Here is a 21023-nt window from a genome sequence, read left to right on the forward strand (position 1 = left end):
AGTGACATGTTCACAGGATCCTGCGTTCCTGAGATTAGGATGCGGACATCTTTAGGGGGGAAAAGCTGTAGTTTTGCAGACCCCAAAGGTTAATGTGCTCAATGGAGGATCAGGATTTAGTCCTATGAGCATGTTATTAACAAGTGTAGAGGTAAATTCCCAAAAGCATCACTAAGTGCACTGGTGGTCGTAGTCTCATGGCTATGAGCAGGGTGGGGTAGGCAGAGCCAGGGGCTAGTTGTTTCCATTATAAACCTTGTGATATTTTAGACCATGTGTATCTAATGCTGTGATAAAGAGTAAAATGTCCAGTCAGGTGCAGTGACTCAAGCCTATAATCCCAGCACTTTGGGAGCCCAAGGCCGGAGAACCACTTGTGTACAGGAGTTCCTGGCCAGCCTCGGCAACATAGTGAGACCCTGTCTCTATGAAAAATGAAATATGAGCTAGGCGTGGTGGTGTGCCTATAGTCCCACCTACTTGTGGGGCTGTGGTAGGAGGATCGCTTGAGCCCGGGTGGTTGAGACTGCAGTGAACCATGATCATGCCACTGCACTCAGCCTGGGTGACAGTTAAGACCCTGTCTCAAAAACAAACAAACAAACGAGTAAAATGCTATCATTAGGCCCAGCTCATACCTAATCAATCAAAACGTAACTTAAGTTCTGGAGATCTAGTGTCCCTCATGGTGACTGCAATGAACATTACTGTATTGTACACTTGGAATTTGCTAAGAGGTCAGATCTTGAGTGTTCTCATTAGTGGTAACTGTGAGGCGATGGATATGTTAATTAGCATAATTGTGTATACGTATTTCAAATCATCAAATAGTACACCTTAAATGCATACCTTTTAATTTGTCAATTCTGCCTGAATAAAGCCAAAAAATCTAGGTAGGAGATCTGAGCGCCGTAGTTTTGTAGACTTAGCCTAGGCTCCACCAGGCTGTTGGATGCAGAACCAGGCAGGAGCCGCTGTCACCCCTCGTGACTACTCCTGGAGTTTATCTCTGACATGTCTCCCAAGCAGGATGCAAGCAGATAGGTTGCAGGGCCTGTGCCGGGGACTTCCGGCTGCCTCCTGCCCACATCTGTTTCTTACATTTTCAAGGCACACAGAAGGATGTGTGAATGCACAGGAAGTCTCAAAGGGGAGGATTTCAGAGGTTCCACCCCTTGTTCTTCACAGGTGCGAGGTTTCCAAGTGCCTGCTTTCTGACTGGGGTTGGTCCACATAAAAACCTTTTTACTGGCCTGCAAACAAAAGTAGAAAAATAAGGAATGTATAGCAAGTTTTCATACTTCAAATGAATTTAATTGAGAAACTGTCTTTTATTCTAAGATAACTTTCTTTACTACCCTTTTTTTCTGCTAAAACTATCCTTTTATAAAATGATAGCAAAAAGGAGTGTTACCTATTTTTTCAAATTGCTTATTTGGCAAAGTGGAAGGTTGAAAGACCAGTATGCTTGATCCTTAAATTTTCATTGTTGTTGAAATTGTACAGGGCTTTGAAATTTACAGTCTGGAAACCTCTGAAAGGAGCTGGTTTCTCTGTCCTGCCAGGGTCCTGCCTCTCATCACATGCGGTTATGTGCCCAGGACAGGTCACTGGTCAATTTCCTTTCTCTGGTTTGGACGATGACTTTTTTTGTGGTCTTTGTGCAATACCTATGTGGTGAATAACATAGTGAGTGACTGGGTGACTTCCAGAAGCTTGGGGTGTGTGCTAGATGAGAAATCATCTTTGAATGGCATTTAAGAATCCCCTTTTCATTTATCTTGGCATATAAGTAAGCCCGAACTGGGAATCTATCCAAATTTGCATTTCAAAAAGGGCTCTTGCACTGTGGAGGTTCACAGAAGTTCAGTAATGAATTTCTGAACTAATGACCTACAAATGGTTGTAGTTCATCATGGTTTTGTAGACATCATGGTTGTGATCCTTAAACTGGGCTCGTTTAAACTTGTCCTGTGAGTGGCATGCAGAGGGACCATACCCCACAGTCAAGGCTGCACTGGGAAGGGGCCCTGCACAGCCCTGCAGTGCTGGAGAAAGTTCCCTCATTCTGAGAGGGGCTGGGGTGCCTGAGGCTATTCCAGATCAGGCTGGAGGAGTAGGTAATGCTTTCCAATGCAACGCTTTAAAAGTCCCTTTTTTTTTTTTTTTTTTAAAGTAGAGATGGGCGAGGTGGTGGGCGCCTGTAGTCCCAGCTACTCGGGAGGCTGAGCCAGGAGAATGGCGTGAACCCGGGAGGCGGGGCTTGCAGTGAGCTGAGATCGCACCACTGCACTCCAGCCTGGGCGACAGAGTGAGACTCCGAGATTTCGTGGAAGGAAGAAAGGAAGGGAGGAAGGGAGGGAGGGAGGGAGGGAGGGAGGGAGGGAGGGCCCGCCCATTGTTTTTCACTAAGTAGAGGGCAGGTATGATGGCACTGTGCTGAAGGAGCTGTCTTCACAGCCAGGTGGATTTTATTTCATGTGAGCCTGGCTGACCAGGACTAGGATGACCTTAGAACGACGACACTTCCTAACAGTTTATAGGTAAATTGTGTTTATACAATATTATACAATTTATAGTTTTAATATTTGCTATAGTCTGAATGTGTCCCCCAGAATTCATGTATTGGAAGCTTAATCCCCAGTGTAACGCTGTTCAGGGGGAATTGGGCCTTTTGGGAGGTGTTTAGGTCATGAGGATGGAGTCTGTATAAAACTTGGTATAATCATGAACAAAATTGAAAGGGAAAAATACTTTCTATAAATGTAATGTGCAGCTAGTTACTCTCCACAGTCCACTAAACATCATTAAATACAAATATTTTAAAATCAAAATAGAAAATTTGCAGAGTAGGAAAAACTACTGTCTAATAAAATGTGAATAATGCAAAAATTAAGTGTCACTCATTATATTTAACAAAGTTAAAAAATATTTGATAAATTTTGGCAAAGTTAACTCTGAAGTGGGCATTCTTGTCTTGCTGGTGAAAGAGTTAATTGATACAAGCACTCTGGAAATTTTTTGCTAAAATCTATCAAGAATCTTAAAATGTTCATGCCCTTTGATGTACTTGAGCATGGGAATTCCAGTTATAAAAACACATCCCAAGAATAAAATCAGTGTTTGAACCAAATATACCACACAAAAAATACTTATTACGAATTAAATGTGACAGCAAAAACCTGGAAACATCACCACAAAATCCATGAACAGGGAAATGATTCGATGAATTCAGACATTGATTTGGGATGATGATACTTGACTATGGAGACCAGGGGATAAGCCTTAAGTGGAGGGAACCATGTAATTAGACATAGATTACTGTCAGTTAAGTTTTTGTTTGGAAGGTGAAATAGAGGGTGCCTCTTACATTGTTAAAATTACATACATATGTATGAAATGCACCTACCATGCATAGATCAATACTGAGATTGTTCCATGAATTGAGGAGTAGAGTTTGCCCAAGTCTGAAAATAGAGACTCAAACAAAGATAGATATATAGACATTAATATAAACATATAGCTGTAGTGATAGATATATAAATACACTCATATGTATGTGTTTTTATATACACACATATTTTTATATAGCATTTAAAATGAAAAGTTTTAAAATACTCTTTACAGTAGTACCCCAAAATATGAAATACTTAGAGATAAATTTAATAAAAGGTATGTAATACCTCTGTAATAAAAACTGTAAGATGTCGTGGAGAAATAAAAGAAAACCTAAATAAATATAAATATATACAATGTTTATGGATTGGGAGACAATTTTCTTATGATATCAGTTATCTCCAAATGTATGTATAGTTGCAATGCAATCCCAGTCTATATCCCAGATGGTTTTTAAAAATAGAAATAAATGAGCAGATTCTAAAATTTATGTGAAAATTCAAAGCAGACAGAATGGCAAAAATAATTTTGAAAAAGAACAAATTAGGAGGACTTATACTACCTGATTTCAAATTTTAACCTAAAACTGTAGTAATGAAAACAGTACTTGATATGGTTTGGCTGTGTCCCCACCCAAATCTCACCTTGAATTGTAATAATCCGCATGTGTCAAAGGCAGAGCCAGGTGGAAATAACCAAACCATGGAGGTGGTTTCCCCATACTGTTCTCATGGTAGTGAATAAGTCTCATGAGATCTGAGGGTTTTATAAAGGTGAGTTCTCCTGAACACTCTCTCTTGCCTTGCACAATGATTGTGAGGCCTCCCCAGCCATGTGGAACTGTGAGTCAATTAAACTTCTTTCCTTTATAAATTGCCCAGTCTTGTGTATGTCTTTATTAGCAGAATGAGAACGGACTAATACAGTACTGTACTGCTGAAGGAACAGACAAAAAAGGATCAAGGGAGCAAAGTAGAAATTCTAGAAATAAGTTCCCAACTGTATGGTCAAATGGTATTTTCAACAAAGCAATTCAATGAGAAAAAAAGGAAATTTCCAAAAACAGATGCAGAAGTAAGTGGATATCCATATGAGGAGAGGGAAGAACCTCAATCCCTACCTCATACCATACAAAAAATTTATTCCAAGGTGGACCATAGGCCTTATCGTAATACTAAACCTGTAAAACCTCTAGAAGAAAACTTTAAAAATATATTTATGAATTTGGGGGTAGACACATTTGTTAGTCGAGTCACAGAAAAAAATTTTCTGGAATTCACCAAAATTTGGAATTGGAATTCAACAAAATTGGAATTGGAATTTGTATTAGTCCATTTTCACACTGCTATAAAGATACTACCTGAGACTGGGTAAGTTATAAAGAAAAAGGGTTTAATTGACTCACAGTTCTGCATGGCTGGAGAGGCCTCACAAAGATGAAGGGGAAGCAAGGCACATCTTACATGGTAGCAGGAGAGAAAGAGAGAGAAGGAGGTAGCACCAGATCCTTATCAAACAACCAGATCTTGTGAGAACTCACTATCTCAGGAACAGCATGGGGGAAATTGCCCCCATGATCCAATCACGTCCCACCAGTTCCTTTCCTCAACATATGGGGATTACAATTCAGATTACAATTCAAGATGATATTTGGATGAGAACCCACAGCCAAACCATATGAGAATTCACCAAAATTAAAAACTGCTGCCCATCAAAAGATGTTATTAAGAAATGAAATAGGCAAGCCACAGACTGGGAGAAAACATCCATTCTGATTTTTTGACTTTATAATGGCTTTATTGGAGTGTGAAATGCATTTTCAACTTATGATAGTTTCGACTTACAATGGGTTTATCAGGATGTATCTCCATTGCAAGTCAGGGAGCATCTGCGTATATTTGTAAAAACTGCTACAATTTAATAATAAAAAGACAAACAACCCTAATTAAAATTAGGTAAAAGACTAAAAAGAGACTTTACCAAATAAGATATGTGACCAATAAGCACATGAACATCATTATTAATCAAGGAAATACATATTAAAACTGAGATAGACTTCAGCCCTCTAGCATGGCTAAAATGAAAAAGATTGACCATTCCAAGTACAGCAGAGGAAGTTGAACTACTGGAACTCTTATATGTTACTGGTGAGCATGTAAAATGATATAACCATTTTGAAAAATGGTTTGGAAGTCTCTTACAATTTTAAACATATATCTATCCTATGACTCACAATTCAGTTCCTAGAGAAATGAAAACACATGCCCACAAAAATCCTTGCACAAAAATGTTCATAGCAGCTTTATTCATACTAGTCCAAAACAGAAATGTCCCAAGTGTTCATGAACTTGTGAACCAATAACAAAATTGCAGTGTATCCATACATGACTCAACAACAGATAGGACAAAAGCACTGAAACACAGCAACGTGCATGAATCTCAAAAGCATTATTCCGAGTGGGAGAAGCAGACACAAAAGTACATGGTGTATGGTAACATTTCTGACCTTCTCAAGGAAAACTAATTCATGGGGATAGAAATGAGAATAGAAGTTGTTTCTGGAATGGTGGGAATTGATCAGGAAGTGGCACAGAAGGAGTTTTCTAAAATGATTGAAAACATCTATATGTTGATAGTGGTGTGAGTTACATAGCTGTATGCATTTGTCAGAACTGATTGATATGGTCTGGATCTGTGTCCCTACCCAAGTCTCATGTCGAGTGGTAATCCCCAACGTTGGAGTGGGGGCCTGGTGAGCGGTGACTGGATCATGGGAGCAGTTTCTTCCTTTGATGCTCTTCTTGTGATAGAGGTCTCACGTGATCTGGTTGTTTAAAAGTGTTCAACACCTCTCTCATCTCTCTCTATTCCTTGTGCTCCAGCCATGTAAGATGCATCTGCTGCCTCTTTGCCTTTGACATGATTGTAAGTTTCCTGAGGCCTCCCCAGAGGCTGTCATGCCTTCTGTACAGCCTGCAGAACCAGGAGCCAGTTAAACCTCTTTTCTTTACAAATTACCCAGTCTCAGGTACTTCTTTACAGCAGTGTAAGAATGAACTAATACAATCTGTTCATTTTACTGCATGTAAATTAAACCTCACTTTTTTTAAAAAGGAAAGACCTTGCCATTATGGAGTTTGAAAAACTATTACGTAGTCATTGAAAAACAGATTTTTGAAATTTTTCTAGTGACATATTAATAGTAACAGTGTTACTTATTAAGAAGCTATACGATTATATATGACATGATCTTACTTCTTCTAAGAAAAATATTGTATGTGGGCTTTAAAATATAAGGAAGAAATACAGGAAAATGTGATCAGTAATTGTATTAGTATGCTTGGGCTGCCATAAGTAAATACTATAGACTGAGTGGCTTAAACAACAGACATTTATTTCTCACAGTTTTGGAGGCTGGAAGTCCAAGATCAAGGTCCCAGCCTATTGAGTTTCTGATGAGGGCTTTCTTCCCAGCTTACAGACAGCTGCTCTGTCCTCACGTGTCCTTGCTGTGTCCTCACATGACAGAGAGAGAGAGCAAGTGCGATTGTATATATACAATATATATAATTATTAAATTGTCTTTTTATGAGGACACCAATCCTGTTGGATCAGAGCCCTACTCTCATGGCCTCAGTTACCTTAATTATCTCCATAAAGACCCCACCTCCAAATACAGTCCCATTGGTGGTTGAAAATTTCAACATATGAATTTTGAGGGAACACTATATAGTCCATTGCAATAATGATAATGATCTCTGGTTGGTGAGATTATAAGTAATTTTAATTTTCTTCTTTACTTTTTCCGTGTTTTTCTATTTTCCAAGAATGAGAGTGTATCATTTTTATCATCAGAAATAAACAATGAAAATTTTCTCTTCTAGAGAATACTATTTTATAGCACTTATCCTGCTCTCACTGAAATGGCTTGGTTTAGTTTTCTGTTGCTGCCATAACAAACAGTCACAAAGCTAGGGGCTAAAACCAAGAACGGTTTACTGCCTGAAAGTAAACGGTTTACTCCCAGAAGTCTGGGTCAGCTCAACTGCTTTCTCTGCTTTGGGTTCTGCAAGCCTGAAACCAAGATGTCAACCAGCTGGGTTCTTACTGAGAGGCTCTGCGAAAAATCAGCAGCCAGGTGCATTGATGCTGCTAGCTTAGTTCCCATGGTTGTGGCGCTGAGGTCCCTGTTTCCTTGCTGGCTGTCAGCTGGGAGGAGCCATCAGACACCCTAGAGATCTCCCTGTGGTCCTCACACGTGGCCCCTGCATCTCAGGGCCAGTGAGCGTGCATGCCATCCTTCTCGGGATCAGACTCCCACTGACTTCTCTTCCTGCTGCATCCCTCTTCTGCTCCCAGCCTAAGAGAGCTCCCTACTGTGAAGGACTCATGAAATTAATTTGGCCCACCCAGAGAATCCAGGACAATCTCGCTATTATCAAGTCCCTAAATGTAATTGCATCTGCAAAGTCTCTCTGACCATGTAATACAGCATATTCACAGGCCTTAGAGATTTGGGCATAGACATATTTGAGGGGCCCTTATTTTGCTGATCACACACATTGTGTGTGAAATTAGAAATAAGGCACGTTGGTTGCACAACCAAGCACAAGGCTGTGCCCCCTGGGAGGTTCTCAGTTCCTTGACTGGAGTACAGCTCTTGAATGAACAAGACTGTTGTAGTCATCGCCTTTCGATAATAAGGGCAGCATTGTGCCAACGCCTTGACAGAGTGATTCAAAAGTGGGTAATCTCTGTGGAGATATGATTTTCACCTTATTGTCTGGTCAGACACCTTCACTTCGTGGAAACCACAAACATTCTCATTTGTACTTTAATATTTCCATTGGGCACCTCTATCAGCAAACTGCTCAAATCTATTCATTCCCTTGGAAAGCTGTTCCATACATGCTAAGCAAGTCTATCTTTTCAATACATTTAAAAAATAAGTGCTAGAGATGGTGCACAGAGTTAAGGAAAAAATGATGCTGGAAATAGGAGACTTTGAGGAGGGTTCATACACCAAGGCGCTGTTCACAAAGGTTTGGGCATAAGAAACTGCAAAGTAGAAAGTAAGGTGTGGTACATGCAATAATGGCCCCTAAGAGGTCCACCTCCTGCTCCCCAGAACCTGTGAACATGCTGCCTTACTCGGCAAAAGAGACTTTGCAGGGTGGCTTAGGATCTGGAGATGGGCAGACTGTCATGGATCACCCATGTAATCACAGGGTTCCTCGAAAGAGGGAAGCAGGATCCTCACAGTCAGAGATGAATGAAGATGAGAGCGGAGGGTGGGCAGAGAGAGAGTTGAAGATGCCACACTGCTGGCTCTCAGGATGGTGGAAGGGGCCGTCAGCCTGGGAATGAAGGCTGACTCTAGGAGCTCCAGAAGGCACTAGCCCTTGACATTAACCCAGTGGGACTATTTCTGGACTGTTGTCCTCTAGAAATGCAAGATGATAAATATATGTTGTTTTAAGTGAATGGGTATGTGGAAATTTCTTACAGCAGACACAGGTACTGAATACAGGCGGTAAACTGGGGCTCCCTGCAGTTCAGCTTCAGCACCTTCTAAGCCTCCAGGGACAAGGGAAGGGACTAGTTAGAGGAACCACATGGAGAGCCATGGAGAGCCAGCCTTTGAGAGGAGCATAGCCTCTGGCCCACAGACACAGCCAGCTCAAGGCCAGCTGGTCAAAAGGGAGGCAGGAGAGCATGGTGGCTCCCGTCTGTAATCTTAGCACTTTAGGAGGCCGAGGCGGGCAGATCACTTGAGGTCAGGAGTTCAAGACCAGCCTGGCCAACACGGTGAAATCCCTTCTCTACTAAAAATATAAAAATAAAAAAATTAGCCAGGCGTGGTGGCACGTGCCTGTAGTTCAGTAGCTCGGGAGGCTGAGGCTGGAGAATTGCTTGAACGCAGGAGGCAGAGGTTGCAGTGAGCCAAGATCATGCCACGGCACTCCAGCCTGAGTGATAGAGTGAGACCCTGTCTCAAAAAAAAAAAAAAAAAAAAAAAAAGCAGGGATCGGGGGAGGCAGGAGAGTGAACCTCCAGTCTCCTTCTGGAAATCCCCATGGGATGAACCCATGGGGTAGGAATCTGTTTGTGGTCAACACCCCACAGGTCAGCAGTCCTCCACAGAGTGGAGAAGGACGGAGAGTAGACATAAAGGCTGAACTGACCACACTGTACACCATGCAGTCACGAGACGTGAGAAACGGGGTGCCCCTTGTGTTGAGTCAGAGGCAGATGCATGTCTCTGGGCCATAACTCTCAAGATCATGCCTTATTACAGTGGTTCCCCAGCTTTTCTGAGCATTAGAATCATGAGTGGAACTTGGAGAAAATATAGATGTCCAGGGCTCACCTAAGAGCAATGGAATCAGAGGCTCCCAGGGAGGGCCCTGGAGGTGTGTTGACTATTGTGTTGACTTCCTAGCTGCTCTTTCTATAGTTCTTTTCCTGGCATAGCAACTCCATATCTTTACATTATATCTTGAGACTCAGTGCTTTACTTCACCACAAAAAATGTCCTTGAATCTGAGTCAAACAGATGAATCATTTGTCTATAATTCACAAGAACGTTGCATCATACAAACTTTAGAATGGACTCTTGTGAAACGATTTGCAAGCGTAATATCTTCAGGTCCACAATAAATTAGAGGGGCCTTAACTTTAAACTATGCTTACACATTATTCAGCTTTTACTGGGACCTTCCCAAAACTGAGGTGGTTTACATTTGGCCTTTAAGAATATAGAATTGTCTTAACCAAAAACGTGATATTCCCACATGGGCTAACTTGGCAAAGTAGTAGCGTTTCTTTGACTGTCCACGGCTGTATTTAGAGTTTGATTTGACTCATGTTGTCTATTTTCTCATGAGCCTCTATATTTTAAGAATGTTGCAGTTCTCTTTGAAAAGTTTGAACTCAAGTGACCCATTCATTGTGTGATCATATAATTTATTGTCGTAACCGAAGCAATTTTAAGAGTGAAAGGGAGCTATGAATAATACTCTGGGCACAGCATGATACGCTGGCCCCAGCCAGGCCTATCCAGGGCACTCGGGGATGTGTGCTCACCTTTGCTGTTCATGACCCGAGGTAGGAGACAGGGACCAAGGCCAAGGGCTGCTGCACACTCACTGCATGCAGGCCAAGGTCTGGCTTCATACCAAGCATGCTCAAGTCTTTGGTAAAAGGTCCACTCTGGCCGCGTGCAGACATGAATTGGAGGAAGTAATAGTGAAATGGGGGCCTAGTAAGGGAGGTGGTTACCCAAGGAACAGAGCGCCTGGGAAGAGGGAATGGTGGCTTGCAGGATGGTGGTAGTTGAGATGACAGAAGAGAGTAGAGGGGCTTTGCAGGGTGGAATTTATGAGTACCTGATGGATGGATGTAGAGGAGTCAGGAGAGATTTCTAGATGTCTGGGCCAAGCAACCGGGGCAGCAGGGAGCTGCTGAATCACACAGGGGATTCTGGAGGCCAAGCATACCCTCCATGGTGGCTTCTCTAAGGGGGACCTTCAGCCTACGGTTCCTCACGCTCCTCCGAGACAGGTGGCATCCTGAGGACAAGACTCGCCTGTGGCAGATATGAGTGTTTCTGAGGACAATTGGGAAGACACCCTGCATACATTGCGTGCTGGTTCCCAGGGTCCTGTCCTTCCTGCCTGATGCTGGGCTGCAGAACCCCCGTCGCATGGCGCAGCTCGCGCAGACCCAGGCTGTCTGTGCTCTCGTGTCTTTGCCTGGGCTGTACCGTCTGCCGGAAATGCTCCTGTCCCTTCCACTTCCCCAGATCCTGCCCTATATTTATCAAAGGGTTCTTGCTGCTCCACATCTCATCCTGCTGTAGGCAGCACCTGGGAGCAACCTGGGGTCTCAGCTACTGCTGCAAGACCTGATGAATCCGAACCTGCTTAGCGAAAGATCTCCAAGTGATTCATCTACCCCTACATGTGTGAAAAGCACTGGAGGTAGCTCCTAATCTGCCAGTGTTCAGCTCAGGGACCACCTCCTCCAGAGAGCCTGCCTTGATGTTCCCACCCTCCCCAGCCAGCTGCAGAGACATTGGGGGGCACAGCCCCAGCAATAAGCCCTGGCCACTGTAGTAGGCATCTCTAGCTCTAGTTTCTCCACGTCCCAAGACAGTTGTTCCTCCCTGGGCTCAGATGACACCACATCCTCCTCCCTTCAGGCCCAGAGGTGAGACTACCTTTCCCCTAGTGCTAGCCCCTGGGAGCCTCACCATCTCTTGTCCAAGCCTTTATCTCTGCCCAGGAAACTGTCGTAGGAAACTGTGACAGCCCAGGAAACTGTCCTGCATCAGTCTCTTCATGAACTGTTTCTTGTTGAAATCTTGTCTGATACATCAGGCAACTCTCCTTTAGTGTGAAGATAATTTAGTTGTCTTTTCTGTATGTACAAATTGTGTACATACAAATTTTTTCCTTTATTTATATAAATGTTAAAAAAACACTTTGTATCTTTCTTAATTTTACTTTTTCTTCAGATACTGACATAACAACTGAAAGCCCCTTCCCTCAACATTGGGGGTGTTGTGTGTGTGCGTGTGTGTGTGTGTGTGTTTGTGTGTAACAGAGAATGGGTTTGCCATCAATGGAAATCTTTTTGTTGATTATATAGTTTAGAAATGTTTAAACAACCTTGTCTTAAAACATCGATGGTTAAGAAAAATACAAAACAAGAAACAAACAGTTATAAAATATCGACTCCCCCAGATTAGTCAATAAATTTAGAACTAAACTAATAGAAATATTGGGTAGTTTGAATGGCATGTTGTTCTTAAGTTTTTTTGCATTGTTTTTAAAAACAATTAAAATTTATTCAGGTAAATATTGTCACTTGTATAGATGTACAATAACAGCTTATGGCATTCAGAAATGAACTTTATTGTTTTAAATGTCTCCACCTATCTCAAACTTAAAAGGAGAGTTTAAATAAAAACACAATACTCATACCATGTAATCTAAAGGGTCCAGTGATGAGGAATTATATTTATGAGAATTACATTGATAAGTCTATATTTTAAAGTACTAACATAAAATTATAATGCTATACCAAACTTCAAGAAACAAAAATTGTGACATCCCAAGTCACAATAGCTAAACTAAAAATAGATAAATCAAGCTCACTTTAAGGAGACAGCGCAGGCTGCTGTGTCCCGCTGTGACCCTGTGCATTCAGGGCCCTGCTGTTGGGAGAGTTGAGTGAAACCTGGTGGCCTGGGTCCCTGAGCCTCACAGCACCTCCCTCCTCCTTGCTGGGGACCTGATGACCCAGGGGACCCCTGGTACTTCTGGGCCTCTGTGGGCTATTCCTGGAGAAGGAGGAGCAAAGGATTCCCCAGGGAAAGCCTGGAACTTGTACTCCACGTCAGCCAGGATCAGCCTACTGCAATCATCTTCTTTTCTTAGCTCCTGGAGCTTTCTCTCAGTGGACAGAACTGCCCTCCAGCTTTCCTGAGCTCGTTCCTCACAGATGAGAATCTCCTTCTGATAGAAGGAAGTGGTTCTCTCCAATTCTTTGCTGATGTCTTTGGCCATCTCCTTGTAGAGGCTTCAAATCTGCTGTGTGTGTTCACGTTTCTACACACGCTGGGAAGTGTCTTCATCTCTAAGCTGCGTGTTTCCTCCTCAGATGATCTTCTCTGAAATTGCACTGTATGTTCTTGATGTGATTCAGGCAGGATTTGAAGCTTCAGCTGCACATTCTGGATCTCACCTGTGAGCCAGGATTTTTTTTTTTTTTTTTTTGAGATGGAGTCTTGCTCTGTCGCCAGGCTGGAGTGCAGTGGCACCATCTCAGCTCACTACAGCCTCCACTTCCTGGGTTCAAGAGGTTCTCCTGCCTCAGCCCCCTTAGTAGCTGGGATTACAGGTGTACGCCACCATACCCAGCTAATTTTTTGTATTTTTAGTAGAGATGGGCTTCACCATGTTGTCCAGGCTGGCCTTGAACTCCCGACCTCTGGTAATCAGTCCACGTCCGCCTCCCAAAGTGCTGGGATTATAGGTGTGAGCCACCACACCTGGCCCAGCTGGGAATTTTCAAATTGCAAAGATGCTTTCTCAGTTTGGAGGCATTTGATTTTTCCTGTGAGCTCTCATTCATTGCATTTTCTTCTGACAATTGTCTGGCTATTTCTTGTTTCTCCTTGACTTTCACAGGACAGATTTAAGTCACCATCACCCAGCAAACTCTCTGACTTATAATTGGGCGGGCGGGGGCTGGCGGAGGCGGTCTCCATTTTCTGCTTTTCTGTTTAGCTCTGGTTTCTAGTTCTCGTCACTGTGGTCCCTAAGGAAATCTCGCAACCGCGTGGTGTCCAGGTTTTCACCTAGAGATTTTAATTGGCTCATGGTATCTTTCATGACCTGTCTTATTTGTGCATTCAAAAGTTCCAGCTTTTCTTTCGCCTCCTTTTTCTGTACTCTTTGCTTCCATCTTGTACTTTCTTGGTTGAGCACTTCTGGACTTTCTGCAAAATGAGCGTTTTCATTCAAACCACCTGTTATTTTCTTCTGAAGTTTTTCTTCATCCTCCTTTGATCCTTTTAAGATGTGTCCTACATCAGTCACTTGGGAACATTTAGGAGGCTTGTTTTTCCATGCTTTTTCCAGAAAGCCTCCTGTGTTCAGGAGGGAAGACCTCCTCAGATTTGCATTAATGGTTGACAAGCAGAGGGATTATAACGTTCAAGGTCTGGCCTCCATCAAGGGTGACTTGAAGGCTTCCTGGGCCTGTGTCTTGACTCCCATCCTTCTACGTGTTCTGGCTGCCTTCTACATGGACCTCCTGATGGAACCAGCGTTTGGCTCAGTTCTTTTCCTGTGATATAAAGTGTGTCATCTCTTGATGATTAAGATCACCACAGCAGCACAAACCAGGACCTCCCAGGGATGCCCAGGGACCCCCAGGGCTTCTCTCAAGCCATCACCAGCAGGGCAGCCCCCACCAGCTCCAGAGTGGCTGGAGAGGCATTTTGAGGAGTAGCAGCCCCTCTGTGGCTCTGCTTCTGCTTGCCAGTGGCCTAAGGGCCACAATTGACCAATCAGAACCCTGCAGAGTGTTCTGTTTCTAATGTAAACAAGTGCCTGGCAACCAGGACAATCAGCTGGGTTGGGGGAGGGGAGCCAGCCAAGTTCTAGAAACAGTGTCCCTGACTTCGCTCTGCTCACTGCACAAATAATAATATACTAATGAAAAAAAAAAAATGAAAGAGAACACAAACAAATGGAAAGACATCCTATGCTCATGGATTGAAAGAATTAATATAATCAAAATGACCATACTGCCCAAAGCAATCTACAGATTCAATGAAATCCCTATCAAAATGCCAACATCATTTTTTCCCACAGAAATAGAAAAAACTGTGTAAAAGAATCTGAATGGCCAAAGCAATTCTGAGAAAAAAGAAAGAAGCTGAAGGCATCACACTATCTGACTTTAAAATATATTACAAAGCTATAGTAACCCAAATAGCTTGGTATTGGCATAAAAATAGACACAGAGTCTAATGCAATAGACAACCCAAAAATAAATCCACATACTTGCAGCCAATTGATTTTCCACAAAAGCATGAAGAGCATACAATGGGAAAAGGACACCCTCTTCAATAAATGACGCTGGGAAAAGTAGATACTCACATATAGATGCATGAAACTGAACCCTTATCTCTTACCATGTACACAAATCAACCCAAAGTGAGTTAAAAACTTGAGCATAAGACCTGAAATCATAAACTGGTAGAAGAAAACATAGCAAAAACACTTCAGGACATTGAGCTAGGCAAAAAAAAATTATGGTTAAGACCTCAAAAACACAGGCAACAAAAACAAAAACAGACAAATGAGACTCTATTAAACTAAAATGCTTCTGCGCAGCAAAGGAAACAATCTACAAAGGGAAGAGATGCCCTTTTGAATGGGAGATAATATCTGCAAACTGTTCATTTGGACAAGGAACTAATATCCAGAATATACAAAAACCTCAAAGTCAACAGTAAAAACAACAACAACAAATAATAATCGCATTAAAAAGTGGGCAAAACATGAATAGACATTTATCAAAAAAAGACATACAAATGGCTAACAGATATATGAAAAAAGAAGCTCAACATCACTAATCATGAGAGAAATGCAAATCGAAATGCAGGGAAAAGGGGACACACGGTTGATGGGAGTGAAAATGAGTGCAGCCACTATGAAAAACAGGATGAAGATTTCTCAAAGAAATAAAAATAGAACTACTATGTAACTTGTTTAGTGTTAAGGCATATATGGGCTGTATTGTGTGCCCTCAAATTGATATGTTGAAATCCTAACCCCCAGAACCTCAGAATGACACTGTGTTTGCAGGTAGGTTATTTACAGAGGTAATTGAGTTAAAATGCGATAATTAGAGCTGGCCCTAATGCAATATGACTGGTATCCTTATAAAAAGGGGGAATTTGGACACAGAGATGGGCAAGTGACATGAAGAGACACAGGGAAAAGACGATCATCTACCAGCCAAGGGGAGAGAGGGCTGGAGCCGACTCGCTCCTCACTGCCCTCAAAAGGAACCAACCTTATAGACACCATGATCTTGGATTTCTAGCCCCGCTACTATAACAAAGTTTGTGACACTCTGTTAGGTAGTCCTGGGGAATTGATACAGGAGACAGGGCATGGGAGGTGATGACCACCAGGAGGAGCAGAGACAGACAAGGTGAAGCAAGCAAAAGGAGTGGTGTATGTGTGTGTGTGTGCACGTGTGCGTGCACATATGCACATGTGTGTCAGTGTATGAGTGTGCGTGTGTGTGCATGTGAATACATGTGTGCACACGCACATGTGTGTATGTATGTCTATGCGTGTCTCTGGATGTATGACTGCACACATGTACGTGCAAGCGGGTTGTGTGTGTGTATGTGTGTTCCTGGGATCCTGAAGTGTCTTAGTCCCAACTGCTGGGCTGATTTACAGAGACACTTAAGCATATGTGACCCCGGCCCCCATCACAGTACTGGGTACGGTGATGCCCTGTGGCTTCTTGTTGGGATGCAATTGCTGACATGCAGCAACCAGGAGCAACTGGTTATTTTGGCTCCAGCCACAGACATAGTTGAAGTGCTGGGCTCCAAGCTCGTCACTCTAGGTAGCCTGCTATGCCATTGCTTCTTTCCTCCTGGGCTGCTTCACTAGGAAGTGGCTTCCAGAAAGTGTGGACAGCCTGGCTTCCAGTGATCTGCAGATTCCCAGAGGCTGACATTGAACCATGGTTGGGATTTGCTCTGGGGTCCATGCATAGCTTGAGAAGACAGAAGCCCCAAGATATGCAAATTTGACCCAAAATACAAGTCTGATTGCTGAGGACCTGAGAATTAGAAATGAGACGCTAATTCCTTAGGACGAGCTTCATCCAGAAGGTGGGAAGGCGAGGAGCACCTGCAGCACTGTTGACAACCACCAGGGTCACGAGGAAGCCAAAGGAGGGTACCCTCTGAGGGAACGTCTAGCCACTCAGCTGAGCTCCAGCCCTCCGAGCCCTCCCCTGTTCCCAAGCCACAGTCTGCATCTCAGGCACAAGGGATCAGGGACCACGGATGAGTCAGGATAAGCCTCTCCAGTTTCTCTTTAGGGGGTTCACCTCTCCGAGCCTCAGTTTCCACATCTGTAAAATGGGCATAATAAAACCAATCTCCCAGGGTCACAGGGAGGTGTAAATGAGATGACAGATGAAAGTGAGCTTTGAAAATGGTGCCGTATTTCCCAATTAACTAATTAAATGCTTGCACTGCAATGAAAAATAACCTCTTTCAGAACCAAATTGGGTGGAGTTTACCAGCAAATCGTAAAGGTGTTTCTCATCATGAGCTTTACAGGTTACAGCAGACAAGAAATCTTTTTTTGCTTAAGAGTTCATTTTTTTGTTTATTTTTCTTCGTTCGCTCCCACCTCCATTTTCTGTCCTTCAACCAACCCACCTTCCTCCAGGCCACAGTCTTTCCTGGATCTGTGCTTCTGACCTTATGCCTCAAACACATCCATGCGTGCTGAGCCCCAGGTCTATGTCTGAACAGTATGAAGCCATAGACACAGAAACAGCTAGCAGGAGTCAGATGTGGTAATCCTGGGCAGTTTTGCCATCTGAACATGACTTTGAGAAATGGGGAGGGGACAGTTACTCATAGCACGTGGAACAAAGGCCATGTCAATTCCAGTTGCCAAGATGTCGTCACCTCAGCTATGACCAAAAATGGTCTTTCCCCTGATGTGAAATTTCAAGCGGAAGTCACATGTCCAAACTCCGCCCAGGAGTTACAAAAGAGCTGCACAATAAGGGGTTTCCCCCTGCCCTGCTTTGAGACTCACCCCTCAGTGTTACTCTTACAGAAAAGACGGATTAACATCTGGCCCAGATTATGAGATTCTTGTATCTGTTTGAACTCAACTAGTTGCCACCGGCTACTACTGTACACGAGGGCTGTGTGTTCTTTGGGTAGGAAGTTCCTGGATAATTTAAAATTCAAATCAAGGGCTGTGGCCTCTGGTTTGTGGAAGGAGGAACTAGAAACTTGGAGGAGCCCCTAGATAGCATCTGGGGCAGCATTTATAATGACTTCAACCAAACATAACAGGGTTATTTTGGCCAGAGAACAACACCAGAAAACAGAAGACCAGGGTTTGAGTCTTGGTTCAGTTAAGTACTTGTTTCACCACAGAACTCTGCCCCGGGTTTCTTCTGATGAAAATGGAGACATGATTGTCCGAGAACCATATCTTCTTTGCAGACCCCCTGGCTCAAACACATCTTCCTTGGAGTGCTCTGCTCAAATAGCACCCCCACCCAGGTTACTGACTTCACACAATCTTACACCCCCAATAGATCAATCCCACCACAGCCACCAATGACCTGGCTTTATGGAGGGAAAACTGAGGCAGAGAGTGATTAAATTGCATGCCCAAGGTCACAAATAGTGCCTGACAGACCCGGTGATAGTGATAATACAAGGTCCAGATCCAAACCACGAGAAATCCTCCTGTTAACTTGCTTGATGTTTCAGGAGAGGTGATGGGGCAGCTTGCTCCCTCCACCTCTTGCCACAGTTCCTGCTCCACTTTCTCTGGCCCCCAAACCCTGCACCCCCCCGCACCCAGCAGCCCCATTAAAGCCTAAATCATTCCCTGTGACAAGTGTCCACCATGTGGAGTTCTGGAGCCCTATCAGAAAAGAAAGCTGGTAGGGTGATATGGGGGAGAGCCCGGACATGGGGCAGGACTGACGGGAATTTAATTCTGCTTCTTCCCCACCGTGGGAAAGGCGGGCAGGCAGGCCACACGACCTCATCTCCACCCAATCTCAGTTTTGAAGATGTTCAGAAAAATGATTTCTCTAAATACTTATTTCCCTTTCCTTTCCTCTTTTCTTCTGAGTTTCAGAAAAATTGTGGCAAGACCAGGTGCAGTGGCTCATGCCTATAATCTCAGTACTTTAAGAGGCCAAGGCAGAAGGACCCCTTGATTCCAGGAGTTTGAAACCAGCCTGGACAACATAGGGAGACCCCTTCTGTACAAAAAATTTAAAAATCAGACAGGTCTGGTGGTGCACGCCTGTAGTCCCAGCTACTCAGAAGGCTGAGGTGGGTGGATCACTTGAGTCCAGGAGGTTGAGGTTACAGTGGGCCGTGATCATGCCACTAAACTCCAGCCTGGGCAACAAAGCAAGACCCTGTCTCAAAAACAAGTGGCAAAATATACATTTTTGGTATCCTAAAACAGATTTGGAATTGGACTGGAGCATGGAAAAGAACAAAGAAGGATGGCAGGAAAAGGGCTTTGAGAGTATCCATTTCACCCTGTGTGAAGGAACTTTTCTTTATCATGCAGACTAGACAATTCTTTTTGTTTTGAATAAGAAATGCTTCCTCCTTACCTGGCTATGAAAAGGTCAGAAGACTGGAAGCACGGACACTGGATTCGGGAGGCCAAAGGCTAATTTTCCCTACTTTCGCTTCGTCCTCCTGAGGTCCACTACTTTTGCTCTGAGTGAGCCTCTCTTCTTTCTAGAACAGTTCTCAAAATGTGCCCCACAGACTCTGAGGTCGCTGAGAGCCTTTCAGAAGGATCCTCATGGTTAAGACTATTTTTACAAGGATACAAATCCATGCTTGACTTTTTGACATTTGCTATGATGGTACAAAAGCACAGGTGGTTTTGCATTGTAGTGCTGAACCAGAATCACGTGAACTGGAACAGTTGCACTAAACTGTACTGACAGTCACTGTGTCACTGCACTCTCCACCACCACCATGCACTTGCAGAAAAAAAGAAAAGAAAAATACCAGTTTCACTCAAAAAAATTTTTTTTTTTTTTTTTTTAAAGACAGAGTCTCACTCTGTCACCCAGACTGGAGTGCAATGGCGCGATCTCAGCTCACTGCAACCTCCGCCTCCCAGGTCCAAGTGATTCTCCAGCCTCAGCCTCCAAAGTAGCTGGGACTACAGGCATGCACCACTGCATCTGGCTAATTTTTGTATTTTAGTAGAGATGAGGTTTTGTCATGTTGGGTAGGCTGGTGTGAGCCACCACACCCGGCCTCAAGAATACTTGTGTGAAGCAGTAAAAACTAATTTTTACTAATGGAACATACATCTTTTTAATTTCTGTGCAATAAAATGGAAAGTACACATAAAGAACTGGTCTGCATACATACTGAAATAGGTGATTGTTCTAAGGAAATACAGTTGTGTATTTGAGTTGCAAGCTAAACTATCCACTGTATTCATGAACATCACTTGTATCTGAGAGAATAACTGGCAAATTATTCCGATTTGGGTATTTGGCTGGTACTTCCTCAAAAACAAATAAAGTGAGTCTGTCGCTTCCCTCTCCCACCAGCAAAATAAACTTAGGGATATTTGTTGCTGATTATAAAATTTGAGGTTTCGAGTGAAAATTTGGATTTTAAAAAATTGGTATCCACCACTGTGAGTTTGATAGATTCCCAGCACTTTTCTGATGTGATTTGTGGTGATATTAAGTAGTGTAATTGTTTAATATTATATTTTGAAATGTGTTAACATGTTGAAGCAATATTTTCCAAATGACCAGTGCAGGATGTTACAAAATCATACATGGGTAAAAGATCTACTCAAAGTGCAAAGTAGACCAATGGAATTTAATGTAACCTTAGGAAAGTTCATTAATATGATTTCATACCTGAATCGCAACTAAGGAGTTATACTTTGTTAAGTTTTGGCATAGTAAAGAAAGAATATCTACAATTATCTGAAACAGCCTTAAATGCTCCTCCTTGTTTCAGTTATGTATCTGTTAGGCCGGATTTTCTTCACATCCCCTATCAAAATATATGTGAAGAGACTGAATGCAGGAACAGAAGAATCCAACTCTAATACTAAACCAGACATTAAGGAGATTTGCAAATGTGAAACAATGCCATGCTAACTTTTAAAAACATAATTACTTTTCACAATAAAAAAAATGCTGTTAATGCCAATACGTAAAATTATTTTTAAATGAATTCTTTTAAAATTTACCTTAATTTCTAATATGGAAATCATTGGTAGATATAACCAGTAGAGTGCTGGTAAATG

The sequence above is a fragment of the Theropithecus gelada genome, chromosome 3, assembly GCF_003255815.1.
Source record: "Theropithecus gelada isolate Dixy chromosome 3, Tgel_1.0, whole genome shotgun sequence".
Lineage (NCBI taxonomy): Eukaryota > Metazoa > Chordata > Mammalia > Primates > Cercopithecidae > Theropithecus > Theropithecus gelada.